This window comes from Equus quagga, chromosome 9, assembly GCF_021613505.1.
Source record: "Equus quagga isolate Etosha38 chromosome 9, UCLA_HA_Equagga_1.0, whole genome shotgun sequence".
Taxonomy (NCBI): domain Eukaryota; kingdom Metazoa; phylum Chordata; class Mammalia; order Perissodactyla; family Equidae; genus Equus; species Equus quagga.
Window position 1 is genome coordinate 75,237,739 of NC_060275.1, and position 16,034 is coordinate 75,253,772.

Consider the following 16,034-nt stretch of genomic DNA (forward strand, 5'->3'; position numbering starts at 1 on the left):
CATTTCCACTCTAAAAATGAGAAAACTCAAACTCAGAGATTACGGTTCTTAAAAGCAAGATCCTAAATATTCTTGGAAACTTTAAACAATGATTTCTATGACTTGAGGAAAAAAGAAATCCAGAAAACTCATCTTAGATTTTCATGCTTACATTTCTCTAATTAGAGAATTTCTGTTTTGCAAAATGAGAAAACTTTTTGAAAGCCAAGCCTTTATTAATATGCCTGTAACATTCTTTTACTGCTCACCTTCCAAAAGAGAGGTTCCACCCTGAAAGGAGGTTCTTAATGTTAGATTCAAGTTCAGAGCTATAATAGATATGGTCTTTTATCTTAACAGTCACCACTACAAAAGCTGTAATTAGCCTTAATAACCAAGTTAACCAAACTGAGTAAAACATTCTCCAAATTTTATTAATTCAGAGTCCCACTTTGGGCATTTATGTCCTTCCCCTCCAACACACACCTGAAACATTTGTAGCTTTAAAAATAAAGCTCTTTGATGATTAACGCCTCACTCTGCTGTCCCCGAGAAATATTAACCCTTTTAAGGACTCAACCTAAAATAGCACAGAGAACTCAACACTTCTAGCAACGAGCAGAGGTTCTGACATCTAGAAAGGTATTGCTGGTTCTTTCACAAAGGATGCTTAATTATTTGCTATGAATTACAATGAAAACAAATTCAATACTTTTAAATTGCTTTCCTAGCTTCAATGCCTCAAAGTACAAAAAAGCAATTATGGAATCACTGGGGTGTGCATCATTTGGCTTCTGAATTACCCATGGAGCACAGCAGCTCTAGTCTAGCTTTTCTCCACTACCCAGCATGTTCTTACTTTCCTTTCCTTTTCCACTACTCTACCTAATCTGCACTCACTGATTTCAGCAAAAAGATGCACAGTAACATACAAGCCAAAGGTAAACCAAAACTAGGAAGGCGACTCCCCTTGGAAAAAGAAACACAAAAAGCATTCTTGGCACAAGGTAAATGATTCCAATCCATTCAGTGGTCTTAAACCTGTTCACATCCCATACTTGACCAAACAGTTAGAGAACGTGGGCAGAATCACAGTGAGGTAGAAGCAAATCATCACAAAGGTCTCTCTGGTTGCTTCTCCATTCCACCAACAACAGTGCCGGTGGACAAGTACCCACAGTCCCAGCAAATGTGGGAAATGAGTACGAACGAAGCTCTACGTGCTCTGAGGGCCAGTCATTTCACCAAACATTTAGATGTATAAATCACCATTTTGCACCCCCTCACATACCCACTGTTTTATATTTCCAACTAGAAGAAACGTTTGATCAATAAGCTCTGATCTGGAAAGGGGAAGATAAGGATTACCAGCCAGAAGACCGTAGGCAAGCCCACTCATTCTTTCTGTGGCAGCAGTTCCCTGTTCAAACAAGAGGGGTATTAACCTACCTCACCGGGCTGTTTAGATTTAAGTAAGATAACATATGCAGAAGCATTTTGAACACTGTAGAGTTCACCCAGCTCCAAAAAGTACACTCCTGCAAACCCCTGTGCAGAAGACTTCAAGGTTGAAGCAAGTGAGACCCAACGGTTAAAGCAAGATTGGAGGGTTCAGACTGCGACTGGTTCTCTGAATGCCCTTATAAATATCTTCACATTTAATAAGACAACTAAGAAAGCTTGTTAAATAACAAAATATCAGTGACACTGAACACTGAAGCTAGTAATAATGGGTGCTTGCACAATTAATTTCCATTTGCCATAGTTTCTAGCTACAAACATCTTTGGGTCTCTCCTTTTCCCTCAGTTTCAATGACAGGCTTTAAAAAGTGTTTTGTTTTCCAGCAGGCATTGTTCTCTCTAGCCTCCCAGGTCCCACTCCGGGCCCATAGAATCACTTAAAAGTCTGAGATGCTTTGTGTAATTTTATCCTTACCTACGCAAGTGGAAGAGGCATTTCTCGAACTCATCCGCAACCTTATGAGATTATATAACATTTTCTCTGTCCATGGTAACTTCATGCCAAAAGACCGACAAAGAGTGCAACCCTGAGCCTGCGCAGCCTCCCTCCCCCAACCCCTGAGCATCTCTGCCCAAACTTCTAGTCTACCACCCTCTGCCTCCCTTTGCAGTTTCAGGGCTCGGAGTTCCAGTCGTCTACAGGAACTCACAATTACAAGCTAACAGAACCCAGATTCTTACTACTGGAGATAAAAAACCCAAAAGTCAAACAAGGTGAGATGTGATAAAAGAAGAATATGAAGGTCAGGAAGAATTACTGTAAAAAAATTATTAAAAATGGAGATGGAGAATACTCTAGAATCATGTTACCTATTTCCTAATAATACAGACTCAGTTTTGACAAACATCTGACTTAGTCAAAGATAAGTTAACTGAAATAACAAAACTTCATTTTTGCACATTAGTATATTCCACACCAGAGACATTTGGCATTTGGAAAATAATCATTACAAGAAGCATGAAGTATTGTCAGATTCATAATTCCTGTTCTGGTTATCTATTACTCTGTAAAAAACTACCCTAAACTATGGGCTTAAGACAACAATGTATCATAGTATCTCACGATTCTGTAGGTCAGAAATTCTCTCTCTCCTCCTAACTTTGCCCCTGCCCCAACACAGCCTCTCCACGTGGCCAGCACAGGCTTTCTCATGGCACAGCAGCCTCTGGATAGCAAGACTTTTTTTTTTTTTAAAGATTTTATTTTTTTTCCTTTTTCTCCCCAAAGCCCCCCGGTACACAGTTGTATATTCTTCGTTGTGGGTCCTTCTAGTTGTGGCATGTGGGACGCTGCCTCAGCGTGGTTTGATGAGCAGTGCCATGTCCGTGCCCAGGATCGGAACCAACGAAACACTGGGCCACCTGCAGCGGAGCGCGTGAACTTAACCACCTGGCCACGGGGCCAGCCCCTGGATAGCAAGACTTCTTACACGGAAACTTAGGGCCCCAGGACGGAACCTTCTAAGAGACAGGAAGTGGATGCTTCCGGTCACTTAAGACTTGGGCCCAGAAACGAGCCCAACATCTAATCTGCCATACTCTGTTGGTCAAACATTTATAAAAATTGCCCAGATACAAGAGGAGAGAACACATATTCCACGTCTCAATGAGAGAGTAGCAAAGAATCTGTGGCCATCTTGAATCCATCACAATTACCAGGAAAAATTATAAATCTGCTAGATGACAAAATGGAAGACTAGGGTATTTACCAGTGAGTATGAGAATCTTGTTAGTTAAAATGATCAAATCCAAATAAACTACCCAACATAACAGAAGAGCTGCAAGTCAAGCAAAAAACCAAAAAAGTGTTTATGAAAACTTTTAACAGAATAAAAGGTATCCCAACACACACGGCAATATTAAGTGCTGGTTTGTGTGCTAATTTTTTATCCCTTCAATGAGAACCCTAACGATATCAGGTTACATTATGTTAGGTTTCTAATTAGCATCTACATTTAAAGTTTTAAAATGTCTCTGTTTAGGGTACACAGATCCCTGCGTCCAGTTCAGTGAACACATTTCTAAGAGTGAATGGCATCGTTACATACCGCCCCCACGGACAATAACTGCTCTCATTCACTGAACACCTCACACTGCCCTTGTGGGAAGTATTTTACACACATCACCACATTTCACCCTCACAAAAAGACTCACTTTACAGATAAGGAAACGGGTTCAGAGCGGAAAAGTGGTGCTGCTATTAGAGATGGGAGCTGGGATTTGTTGTTAGGCCCATGTTCCCCCAAAATCAGTATTCTTAAAGACTGTGGCATTTATTGTTCTGCCTCGCTATGTGGTCAGAAAACACTTCTGTAAGTTAGGATTTGTATGTGCAGCTGTGCAGACATAAATTCCAAGATTAATGATTTTAGTCTTTCGACAGAATCACTGTTCCATTCCTTGTATTGTAGCAGTATAATACAAATGGTATATTACTGTCTAAAATCATGAAGTAGCCTTAAATGTACAGCTAATAAACCCTGTACTTTATTTAACCATGCATTTCTTAGAATATGTCTCTCCTTCACTCATATGTGGAAGACAAACACACACACACACAGATAAGGAGAACAGACTGGTGGTTACCACTGAAGAAGGGAGTAGGGGGAGAGCAAAAGGGGTAAACGGGCACATGTGTACGGTGACAGATGGCAACCAGACTTTTGGTGGTGAACACGATGCAGTCTATGCAGAAGTCAAAATATAATAATGTACATCTGAAATTTATATAATGCTATAAACAATGTGACTTCAATAAAATAAATTTTAAAAAACTAGAACGTCTCTCACATGAATAGAAAGCATATCCAAACAAAAACCTACACGGGTCCATTTAAAAAGTGCCTAATTAAACAAAAGAAAACTGCATTTTTCAGTACTGACAGGCATAGTAGTAAGTAATTTCACTGTGGATTAAAACAGCAGATAAACAATCAAAGTTCAACTTACAATTCAAGATTGATTATTCAAGTCAGAAGAAATCTGTTTTCTCTGAAAATATGATGATGTCCTCTGAGGTCTGTCAGAGTGGAGTCGCGTCAGCATTTCTGGGATAATGCACTTGTGTGTGACTGAGTGTGCTCTTTGCCTGCTGGGTGTACTGCTGCTGGGTGGAGCATTATGATTTGTAACTGAACCAATCAGCTGGCCATTCTCTATCTATTGCTATCCACTCCCCAGCCAGTCAATAAAACTTGTTTTTAAAGTTCCTTTATTTCACGGGTTTTTGTTAATATGCAAATCAGTTCAATAATTTTCTATGAAAGACATTTTGGAATTTTTGATAAATGTTGCTCTGCTCCTTATTTTCCAGAAGGTATTATGCATACAATGCTACTGGAGAGAGCACAGGAGTAGTGGCAATGGAGAGTGGGGGGCAGAGCAGCAGGGCAACCAACCCCACCTTCTCTACAGGTGAGCATAAGAAAAGTCAGCTATCTCCTCTATCTCCAAGGTGGAGAACGAAGACTGCTTTATGGAAAGTGTAATTCCTACTTTTTAATACCATGTTTATTCTTATGAAATAGTAGCAGGCAAAGTAAAACAATCACTTCTGGTGTTTCCTAGGGTTCCACAGTTATAAAACAATTCATAACATTTATCATATTTATTTTTGTTCTCAGAGGCTATTATAAGAGGCTAGAATTTCATGCATGATCCAATTAACTAATTACACTTATTTTAGAGGGCATGAAATGCCTAATTGCAGTCACAAATAGGAGATCACTGGCATAATTAGCTGTGCTAGCAAAACTGCAGTCACAAAATTTCTTGGGTCAGACCACACAAAAACTGTTGACCCTAATTATAGTATTGTTCTCAGTACAATTCAGTTTTAACATGTTAGTCATTCACGTCTGGAAAATAAGTTTAACTGGTAAAAACATTCTCCTTACTTTAAATTTTATATGCTAGTTTCTAAGTCACTAAAACATTTCTGGGAAAATTTTAAAATAAAATCTTAGGGACACTGTAAAGAGAGAGTTTCTGAGATTACTTAGGTCAAGCACGGCTGAACCCTCAGCAGAAGGGCATATGAAGTCGGTTATCTTTAACCAGGCTCGGAGAAAAGACTGAAGAAAAAGAACTACCTTTTTGCTGTCAAAAAAGAAAACAGACCATGGATATTCCAAAACAGTTAACTGGTATCCTGGATAACATTCCTTTCTGGCAAACCTGTGGTCCTTATCTAACACGCAGTCTTCCATCCTGTTTGGATTTGTCAGTGCTGTCAGGTCAACATGCAAGATTCATCAAAACAGCCTGACCTCATTAGGAACCTGGTTCTGTGGGAAATAACCAGAGCTAGCTCCTCCACCACTCACCACCCTTCTCCTTGTAGAGGGAGGGAGGAAAGGAAAGACAGAAAAAATCAGAAAGAAGAAGAGAAAAAGGCACAATGACAGACGCTGCCTTATTCTGAGATACAAAAAGGGCAGTCAATAGTGAAGAGAAGGAACGTGAAACACGGTAAGCGGCAAGAACATTTTCTACGTGCTCTGCACTGGCTGCTTAACTAAGCTGTCCTCGTCAACAGTTTCAGCATTCAGCCAACAGTCCTGACTCCAGTCTGTATAAATCTATTTCTGAAAATGCTCTTTAGGTCTTCAGGACATCTCTCTCCTACAAGAGACGCAAGGGCCCACTTTCCCCACGGAGACAAAAGACCCTTGGAATGAGAAATAAAGTGGTGTACACTACCTCAATTATCTTATTTAAGCCTCAAGGATCTTATTATGTTCATTTTACAGATAAGAAAACTGAGGTTCTAGACAAAGGCTACATAGTTAGTTCATATGAGGATCGGAATCCATACTTAAAGAGTGTCTGTCTCCAAAACTCTGTTCTTTATATTCCAGTTGAAGGCTTTGAAAACTGAAACAGTCCTGGTAAGCTTATATCCTTCTGCTCCTTGGAAAAAACATGTTCGGAGAAGTGGAGTAAAGGAATTATTTTTGAGTACACATTACAAATTGATACAGGATAATGACTTACAGTATGAAATGTATTAGATCTATCTTCAAGATTTTCTTAAACATGTCCTTTATTATATGACCTCATTTTTCCATTTGGCCTAGGCTGTCCCAGGCTGCTTTTTATTTTTCACTTCTTCATTCTATTTCCTAACTAAGCTATAGGCGTCCCAAAGGCAGTGCCTATCATGGGGCACTGTAAACAGTAGGTTCTGGTTAATTTACCTGGTGTTCTGGTAAGGCACTCGACTGTCCACCAACCAAACTGCCGGGTAAGCACTTCCCTGAGCCAGTGGTACAACCACCTTCCTTTCACTTACCATGGAGAACCAATTTAGGACAAGAGATAATCAAGAGCCCTACCAAAAAATACTCACATCTATCAATGGCTACGATTACAGAATACTGATAACCAGGTAAACGCTTCAGCATTAGAGTTGTAAAAGAATCCCAAGGAAAGGGCTTGCAGTGTTCTGTCATATTGGAACTGCAATTTTATTCATAAAAATGAGTTCTCAATGCACTGACTTTCCTATGGAGTTTAGAAAGAACCTGTGATGGGTGCTGAGTTTCTTGGAGAACAGAATGTTTCATTTTGCTCTAATTCATTCTATTACTGAATTATACTTTGATGTATTGGTCTTGACAAGTGCTTCATGCTGATTGTATTGTGTATGATAGTATAATCACTCCCCATGCATTTCCCACTGGCTGGCTGATTAATGCAACAGATTACCTGCAGCACTGATGGCAAGGGGGAATCGTTGCCCTCTGTACTCTAAACTGTTTGTATCTCAGTGTGCGTGTGTGTGTGTGTGTTCATGCATACACAGGCACCCATGAAGATCCACCTGCACATGGGCAGAGAAGGTGGGATAAACCAGGAGAAGGGTAGGAAAAGAAGGCTGAGGACATGGTGAGGATTAATGCCTTTCAAAAAATCACTGTTTTCAGTACAACAAAAACACTCACTTCTTAAGGCTCCTAAATAGGTGTCTAGTATTACACTTCAATTACTCATTCAGTTTTTTATTCACAAATATTTACTGAGCACCAACTATATGCCAGGCACATTTTTTTCACCTTTACAGGAAAACTAAGTTAAAAAAAAAGTGTCACTTTCAGTGTTCTAATTAGTGGGCAAGAAGGGAAAAACGAGGTGAGAATATCACACGGACACTAATACAGGGATGAAAAAGGATGGCTATGTTTAGTTTAAATGCCCAATAAAGACAGCAACTGACAACACGATTATTAACTACTGTGAGTGGTTTAATGGTTTCAAAACAAACAAACAAAAATCTCTCAGATTACTTGTGCTACATAGGACCCTAACGTTTAGCAAAGAGCATCTTCTGTGTATGATCAATATCTGAGAAGAGGTTCTGGATATATTAATCTCATCTTTAAATGTGTGAGTGTGTGTGTGTGTGGATCAGACTTCTGTGCTCTCAGCAGCACTATGAAAACATTCCTCCTAACAGGATATTCTCCCAGTTCCAAGCTTCTATCTCACCCAAGTGCCCCGCTTAGGCTCCTCTCATCCAACCCCCAGCTCTGCTTATCCACAAAGGAAGACTGTGGCTTCCGACCGAAGCCATTTCAAGGCTTAAGTCTATCTGATTCCCAATTTATAAATGATTCTCACTCTCTCCTCCAGACGTGCTAAAGTGAAATTTTGAAATTTACTATAATACCCCAAAATGAAAGGGGCTGGGAAGTACAACACAGGGCCAGAGGGGTCCAGCTGGTCGAAACTGAGAATCACAGAGATTTGGATCTCTACTTCAAAGGCTGCTTCTGCAAGAGAAAGCACAGAATTGGGTGAGTTAGCTACATTTTGGACAACCACTATCACTACTCATGGTTACTGGTCTCCAGATCAGAGCCTGAGAAAACAGCCCCACAAACAGTTACTAACTCACCCAGGCAATTTAATGTCAGGAGATACCCATATTTTATTGTAGTTTTCTTATTTCAATTTGGAATTTTTAAATAAAACAATGTTACGCAATTATCAGACAAACTTACAGCAGCCTCACAAAAATCCGTCTGCTGCAAATCATTTACCAGCCTGCCTTCCCCCTAAAATACGTAAGAGAAAGTTATTTATATAAGTAAAAAAGTCATTCTTTGGTACACCTCTAAGAAGAGTGGCTATTTAAAAGCCTACTGAAGACAGTAACTATCAAACATGCATTTTAATCTCAGAATCCTATGTTCTAGAGAAATCTTAATGGAAAGCCTAGTGTGGAAAGTGGTGAAAGCCCCTCTGCTGGGATTGGGAAGGACCTGCCTCTTGCCATCCGCTCTCTCCTCCTCCCCTCCCACTCCGGGGCTCTGGGAGGCACGTCTGAACACCTCCTGTCCAAGGGACAACCATTAATTATTCCCTTGCTTCTCCTCCCCCTCATTAACCTATCTCAGCTTAAATTAACTCTGATAACATTTGTGAAGCCCCTTGCTGGTGCCGCACAGACACAGAACAGCCCAAGTGGCCGCGCCATCCTCCCTTGGCTTCCACTTCTTCCGTTCCAGCTCCTGGCATCCCTGATTCCTCCTGAAGCCCCTGGGAATCTCAGATGGCTTACAATGAGGCTTCTCAGACCTCGATAATTTTCCTATGCTGCCACTTCAAGGTAAGAAATGGTGAAAGGAAATTACCCTCCACCTGTCTTTCTTCATTTTCTCTCACTCCCCCTACACTCGACCGTGATGGTACTCTAGAGACCCGCAATCTAGCAAGGAGAGTGCCCCAGCAAAACTTCCCTTTGGTGGCAGTTTCTTGAGGGCAAGTGCGATACTGACTCTTGAGAAGTGGGAAAAGTAAGGAGAGAACTTTTCGAAAATTGTTGTGAGGAAGAAAAGGACACATTATACCAATGCTCTGACATTCCCATTAGACACTAATGTGAGAAAAGTATCTACTACCAACGTGTTCCTGCTATAAACCAGAAGACAGCATAAAAGAAAATAACTGGAACCCATTCTTGGCACAAATAATGCTTCCTGCAGACTCGATCCGTAATGTAGAACACTGAACTGTACCACAATGAATCATAAGGCATCTTAACTCCTAGTCAAAGCCCCATGGTCTATATTTAGAATACAGTTTTAGAAAAATACACAAGGGGTGATCCCCAAGTGTTGTTACAAATTATCCAACTGTGCACCTAAATAACTCAGACAATGAATATCATTCAAAACTTCCAATTGGTTAGATAATAGGAGCAAATGATCTGTAAAGATCTCTTTTAATCCTGAGAATCTGCTATTTTCTATTAATATGTATTTAACAATCTTTCCCTTTATTTCCACTCTCTCCCATACAGGGCACTGAACGGGTAACTGAACCCCAGCAGCCGCAGTCAAGAGAAGGACGGTTGACAGAACTACACAGGAAGTATTTCTCAGGTTCGCTCCCTATACAGAAATAGCATTCTCTCTTTTGGTTAACTTCTGACCCAAACTAGAAATTACTCTGCCTACCTAAAGAAGCAAAGAATAAACCCCTCTTCCCATCGCCACAGCAGAGCAGGGCCCAGAGGCCTCAGACCCAAGAACACAGAGGTCTCAGTTTTAAGAGACAGAAAGCAGTAGGACCACACAACAGAAAGAAACCAGGCCCCGGGTAATGAGGACCCAGCAGCAGACAGGCATTCTGCGAACAGCACTGGAGGGAAGCACAGCCTCCTGAGCAACACAATTGACAAAGCCTCCGCATTGAGAGGGAGCTCTGAATTATGAGGGGGAAAGCAGAGACTGAGACAGGAGCGCACAACCCCATTTTGAGCAGGACGACCCAGCCTGTGTGCGGCAGGGGTCTGCAGAGCCTACAGATCACACGAGGTAAACAAGTGTTAACACCATGTTATCATTAGGGCCTGGTATAGGCCACGACAAAGACAGTGACCTAAGGGTCTTCACCAGCTCCTCAGCAAAGGGGACTGGAAAAGGAGATCAAAATGTCACTGGATGCCCTCTGCAGTATGTACTATCTGTATCTTACGATAAGTAAAGTGTATTATATAATACAGTTCTCAACAGCATGTATTCGGCTACTCCACATTGCTGTGTCTGTTTTTCAGAGTCTGAAGTTAGAGTCCCTGTAAACACAGATGGGCAACTAGACCAGGTAAGCCCTGCCGACTGCTGCAATCAGGACTGTGGGACACGGGTGGGCAGACCAGGCCAGGCGGCTTTTACAGAGTTTACTGCCATCTAGGTGAGGTTCACTTTGCCCCTGCTCTGCTCTGAGTGCAGGGACGGACTGACAGAGAGGCGTAGTACAGTCTTTGAAAATAAGCTGAGGGTGGTATCTAGTTTGGGGGTTAAGTCTCTGAAATCACTGACACCGGGGATCAAATTCTTGCTCTGCTGCTGTGACCTCAGGCCACCTAGCCTCTGTAAGCCTCAGTTTGCTCAGCTGCAAAATTAGGGCTAATAACTGTACCTATCTTACTGGGTTAAGAATTAAATACAACAACGCATGCATTAAGTGCTGAGCAGAGTGCCTGATAAGCGTTGGCATCTGTGTTATCTTTAGTAGGGAAGAAAACAAAGCAAAAGTCTAGATCCTATGATGTCTACCTTCTCTCCCTCTCCTCCCTTTAAAGTCAAGTAACAATGAGAAGCAACAAGGTTGGATTGAAAATCTTAAGACAACTTTTTTGATAATGAATTTGATGTCTTTATATACTTCCCCACTGAGCTCATCCCTGTCTTTGGGCATGTTATTCCTTCTTTCTGAAGTATTCTCACTACTTCTTCCCTACAACTCACCTCCATGAATGTCTTGTAAAACCATGTTAAATTCAGTCTGCACAAATATTTGTACTAATATGTGAATAAATTACCCTATCAAAGTGGTCCTCAGTTCATTCATGCCTGTTCTCATTTCTCACGTCTGCCGATGGCTACATCTCTCTACTCCCTTTGTACCATCATCAAGAGCAAAATCAAACATTTAATACATCTATTCCTCTGGATATAGCAAGCGCTTAATACATACTGGTAGAGAAACCACACCAAGACTTCTGGAAACAAGGGTTAACAAGAAGGCACTGGAGCCGTGTGAGTGGTAAAGCTGTGGTCTCCTTGTGCCCCAGAAGACACATTAGTGGGTGACAAGCACTCTCTGACACGCAGTTCACTAGGCTTACATTCTACACTTACAGCTCCGTGGAAGATTCCTGGTTCGTACTGACATCTTTTTGCTGCAAGGGGGCTCTGGGAATTGCTGTTTTCTCCACAGCAGTAGCAAAGGGGTACCTACTTATATGGCAACCCACATTGGAATGCTTTCTGGTTCTCAATGAGAAGCAGTTATTCTTTAGCCATTCACTAACCACCAACTTCAACACGTGGAAAGCTTGAGTCTAAATTTACCAAAAAAAACTAAGTAAGGGGCTCAAAACAGTGGAAGGAATTACTAAGCCTATTGCTTTCTGAGATGTAAGAAGGCATTTCCCAGAAATTTCTTCACAACTACCTCCAAAGCAGAACCTTTAGAATCTTATTTCTGGCTGTGCACAAAGGCCCTGTAAATTACCTAGAATATCATTTTGAATATGTGACTTAAGCATATATTTTCTTCCTTATTCAAGAACAATGTGGGTGGGTGCAGAAGAGGCCCACAGAGATAACTGCTTGTATTTGAGAGGGTAGATGGGATAGCATTCTGGGTCCATAGAGCAGGTAATTTTTAGTATTTTGCAATAAATGTGATCCCAATGGGTGGGCTAAGTTCTCTACTGCTGAACACAGATTTATCCTGATTCCACATGCCCTGAATCTGTATATCCACTCAATCTATCTAGCATACTACCAAGGAATATTATAGCTGTTGCTTAATAACAGTTTTCAAACCAACCTTACAATGAAATTCAAACTGGAAAGAAATATCTAAGTAAGGCTATTTCTGCTTACACAGAGTTAGGTACCCAGATCAGAAGCTTTGAGAAGAACTCTTGAGAGATACCATCTCGTTCCTGTGAAGTGAGCAAGCACAGCTCAGAGCAGCAAGGTTCTTGCAACAGCAGCCCATCCTCCCATCCTCCCCCTACGAAACAGGGTTTACACGCTAGGAAGCAAAACACATGACTCAGCTCAGAAAGGTAAGTGTTTAAAATCGGGGGTGGAGGGGGAACGACACATATTATGTAATGCTTGAAAATGAAAATTTAAGATTTTTTTTTCCCTGTGACAAACTGTAATTAAATCTTATTTAACTGTTTCCTCTAATGACATCCATTTTAATTAGGTTTTAATAGACTGGCAGCCACAACCTATAGTTTTATGAAGCAAAGTAAAATTACAGTCTAGGAAGACATTTAAGGAAAGAGACCCATCAACATAGATGAGAGGTGACAATATATCCCTCATCCCTAAAGACCCTCACAGTAATTAAGTGTGCTGAGCAGACAGCCATTAGGGCTAACAGTAGGTGTGCTCACCACCAATCTGCGCTGGGTTTTTCTTTGAAATCTAAGGGTTATTTCTGTGATCTGCTTTCCAGAAAATTTGCATGTCACGGAGTAAAGAACACAATTGAAGAGGTCTGCATTCTACAGCTCTACTAAACAGGCAGCCTCTACTGAAGCGGCAGCCTCTACCACTGCAATGGGCTTTCTGTCTTAAGATTTTAACATATACATTTTCTTATAGCAAATCATGATACAACACTCATCTTGAGGAGACTGCCATATGTTTGAGAAAATGAACATCACGTAGATGCAAAATTAATATCTGAAAAACTCACTCAAGATACAGGATAAATGTATCTGCCAAAGAGATGCACTAAACAGGATCTTAGTAACATGCATCTGTACCTACTTCATATTACATGATGAAAATCAGGGAGTAAATATCACAGAAATTATCTCAGACCAAATGAATATCACAGGCACTTAGTTTAGAAAAGAAGAACTAAGCATTATCATCTCTTTGTCAGCCAGAGGATGCGGGAAAGAAACTGGGCCTGTGGCTACCTCAAATAAGTTTGCACATATTTATTTGAAAGAGACAAAGTTAAATGAATATTTGTTATTTTTAATACTAATTTTGAAACATCAACCCTTAAATTTTAATAAATCCTACATATTCAGAAAACCTTGGGGAGGGGGATATCTGATCCTACCCAAAAAATAAAATTTTGTCATCTGGCTGACAATCTGATGCCTCCAAATCCCTCTGCCAAGAAGCGGTTACTAGGCTGAGAGACGCTTACTCGTACGCTTCCATCAGATTAAGGCTTTCCTGCCAGGAATCTTTTTTTTTCCTGGTGTATTGGCCATCGCCAGAAATGGACCCATTGAATCCACCGGTGCTAAGGAGTTAAGCATCTGAGATTTAATTTAACAGTTTCAGCTTTATTAAGCTGTCACAGAGCGGCCCCACTTTGATAACAGTAGCTGCTCCAATTATGGCTTGGTTTAGGGTTGACAAGTATAATGATTCATTCGTGGCACATGAGAAGCAATAAAAGGTTGTTTTGCATTACAGCTTTAAAAATGTGGGCACTTTTTTCATTTAATTTGTCACTTAGCTTTTGCTAAGAGGACATTTAAATTGCAGTAAAAGGCAAATGGGGCTTTTAGTTTAAATGTAATCCCCATATTTAAATGATCTGTAATGGCGCAGTGTTGGAGTGGGAACACTATTGTCTCACAGTGGGTCCTGATGGTGACATGTGACATTTGTATTCAGGTCCTGTATTATCCATGTGGCTAAAGGGCTTCCAATTTCATTTCACAGCCAGAAGCCTGCAGAAAACACCAATTAACTTGCAGATCCCATTTGCCGACAAAACTCAGCCTCTTCTCAATGTCTGGCATCTGGCAGTGCTCAGCATTTAATTCCAAAGCAGAGCCTTGAAGCAATGTGAGCCCTGTGCAGGGGCACAAAGTCAAATTCCCCTATTTTATTAAGAAGCAAAATCCTTTCCTTTTGTAGTCCAGAAGCAACTTTTAGTTAATTTTTGGGTGAATGAATATTAAGATGTAATAGCTATTGTTACTTCTGCATGGGATTCTTCACAGAACTTAGACCCCATTAAATGGAAAGTGACCTCTGCTTGACATCAGAGTACATAGGAGAATTTACAGCAGTCTAGTAATAATTGGGTCGGGGAGATTTGTGGGGGGAAAAAAACAAAAAGCAGAACCACGAGACAAGAAGATGTATTATTCCTCCTGGACTGAAACCAAAGAACTTGTATAAAGCCTGGTCCATAATTAGAAAGTAGTCCATCAGAGGGTATAACTGGAATCAGCTGGTGGAAACTTCCACCTAATGAGAATTTATACTTTTTTTAAGGAAGATTAGCCCTAAGCTAACTGCTGCCAACCCTCCTCTTTTTGCTGAGGAAGACTGGCCCTGAGCTAACATCATGCCCATGTTCCTGTACTTTACATGTGGGATGCCTGCTACAATATGGCTTGCCAAGAGATGCCATTTCCACACCCGGAATCCGAACCAGCAAATCCCGGGCTGCCGAAGCAGAACGTGCGTACTTCACCACTGCGCCACCAGGCTGGCCCCAGAATTTATACTTTCAATTAAGGGTCGTGGTTACATAACTTTCAAAACTAACCTGGAAAAGTGAGATGTGACTAATGAATTAAATGTGAACACCGCAAATTTTGTTTGACTGTATCACTTGTACTTTTTTATGGTAACCAAAAAATTTTCTTCCTAATTAGTTATTTGTAATTCTAAGTTTCTCTAAAACACCAAAGCTCTTTAAATTTTATTTACTTAATGTTAATCCAATAATTTTTCCTTAAATGATTTCCTTCATTATGGTTTTTTTAATGCTAGTCCTTCTTACTATCATAAACCAACTAGTCAATTTAACATTTACTGGACAGTTACAAAAGTGAGGAAGGCTTACTTGGAAAAGTAAACCACTCATTGTTCTAGAAAAGTATTTGTTTAAACCATGCATTACCCTTGTGTTCTCCAACCACTGTTTTGTGCCCCCAAACATCCTTTCAATACATGGAAACTATCTACTGTAGTTACAGATTGGTTTAAATTTTGATTGGGGAAAAGACCACCAACCATTATTTCAGGTGACCCAAGGAAAGTATCAAGATTAAGTTGTTACAAGATAATTAATAAAAATACCAGGGGAAAAGGTCAACAAATATTTAACAGTTGGCAAGTAGCAGACATACATGTTAAAAAAACAAACAAAACAAGAATTGCCATCCACAGCCTAGCTCCTCAACACACATCCTGTTAATGGGAAAAATGGACCTCTGATGTCCAGTTCTTTACCAACTTGCCACATAACCTTAGGTCACATAATGTCATCTTGTGGAAGTCTCCTAACCTCCCCAGACTTCAGTTTCTTTATCTGTAAAACAATTCATCTCAAAGGTCCCTTCCAATTATTAGGACCATGTAGTATCTCCAAGGACAACAGTTTCTCTTGGTCTAGACTTGACATGGGATCAATCAGCAGGATGTGGTCCATCATTAGCCAAGAAGAAGAGAGAAAGTGAAGGTATGAAGAATTCTACTATTCAATGTCACTGAAACTAGGATCTTCTCGTA

The 16,034-nt window shown here is 40.5% G+C and overlaps 1 protein-coding gene across 1 annotated transcript in view; it reads right to left on the reverse strand.

Annotated features, from left to right (window-relative positions):
* Positions 1 to 16,034, reverse strand: part of ZSWIM6 (zinc finger SWIM-type containing 6) — a 184,774-nt gene that overhangs the window by 35,426 nt on the left and 133,314 nt on the right. The gene's annotated exons all lie outside the window — the stretch shown is intronic.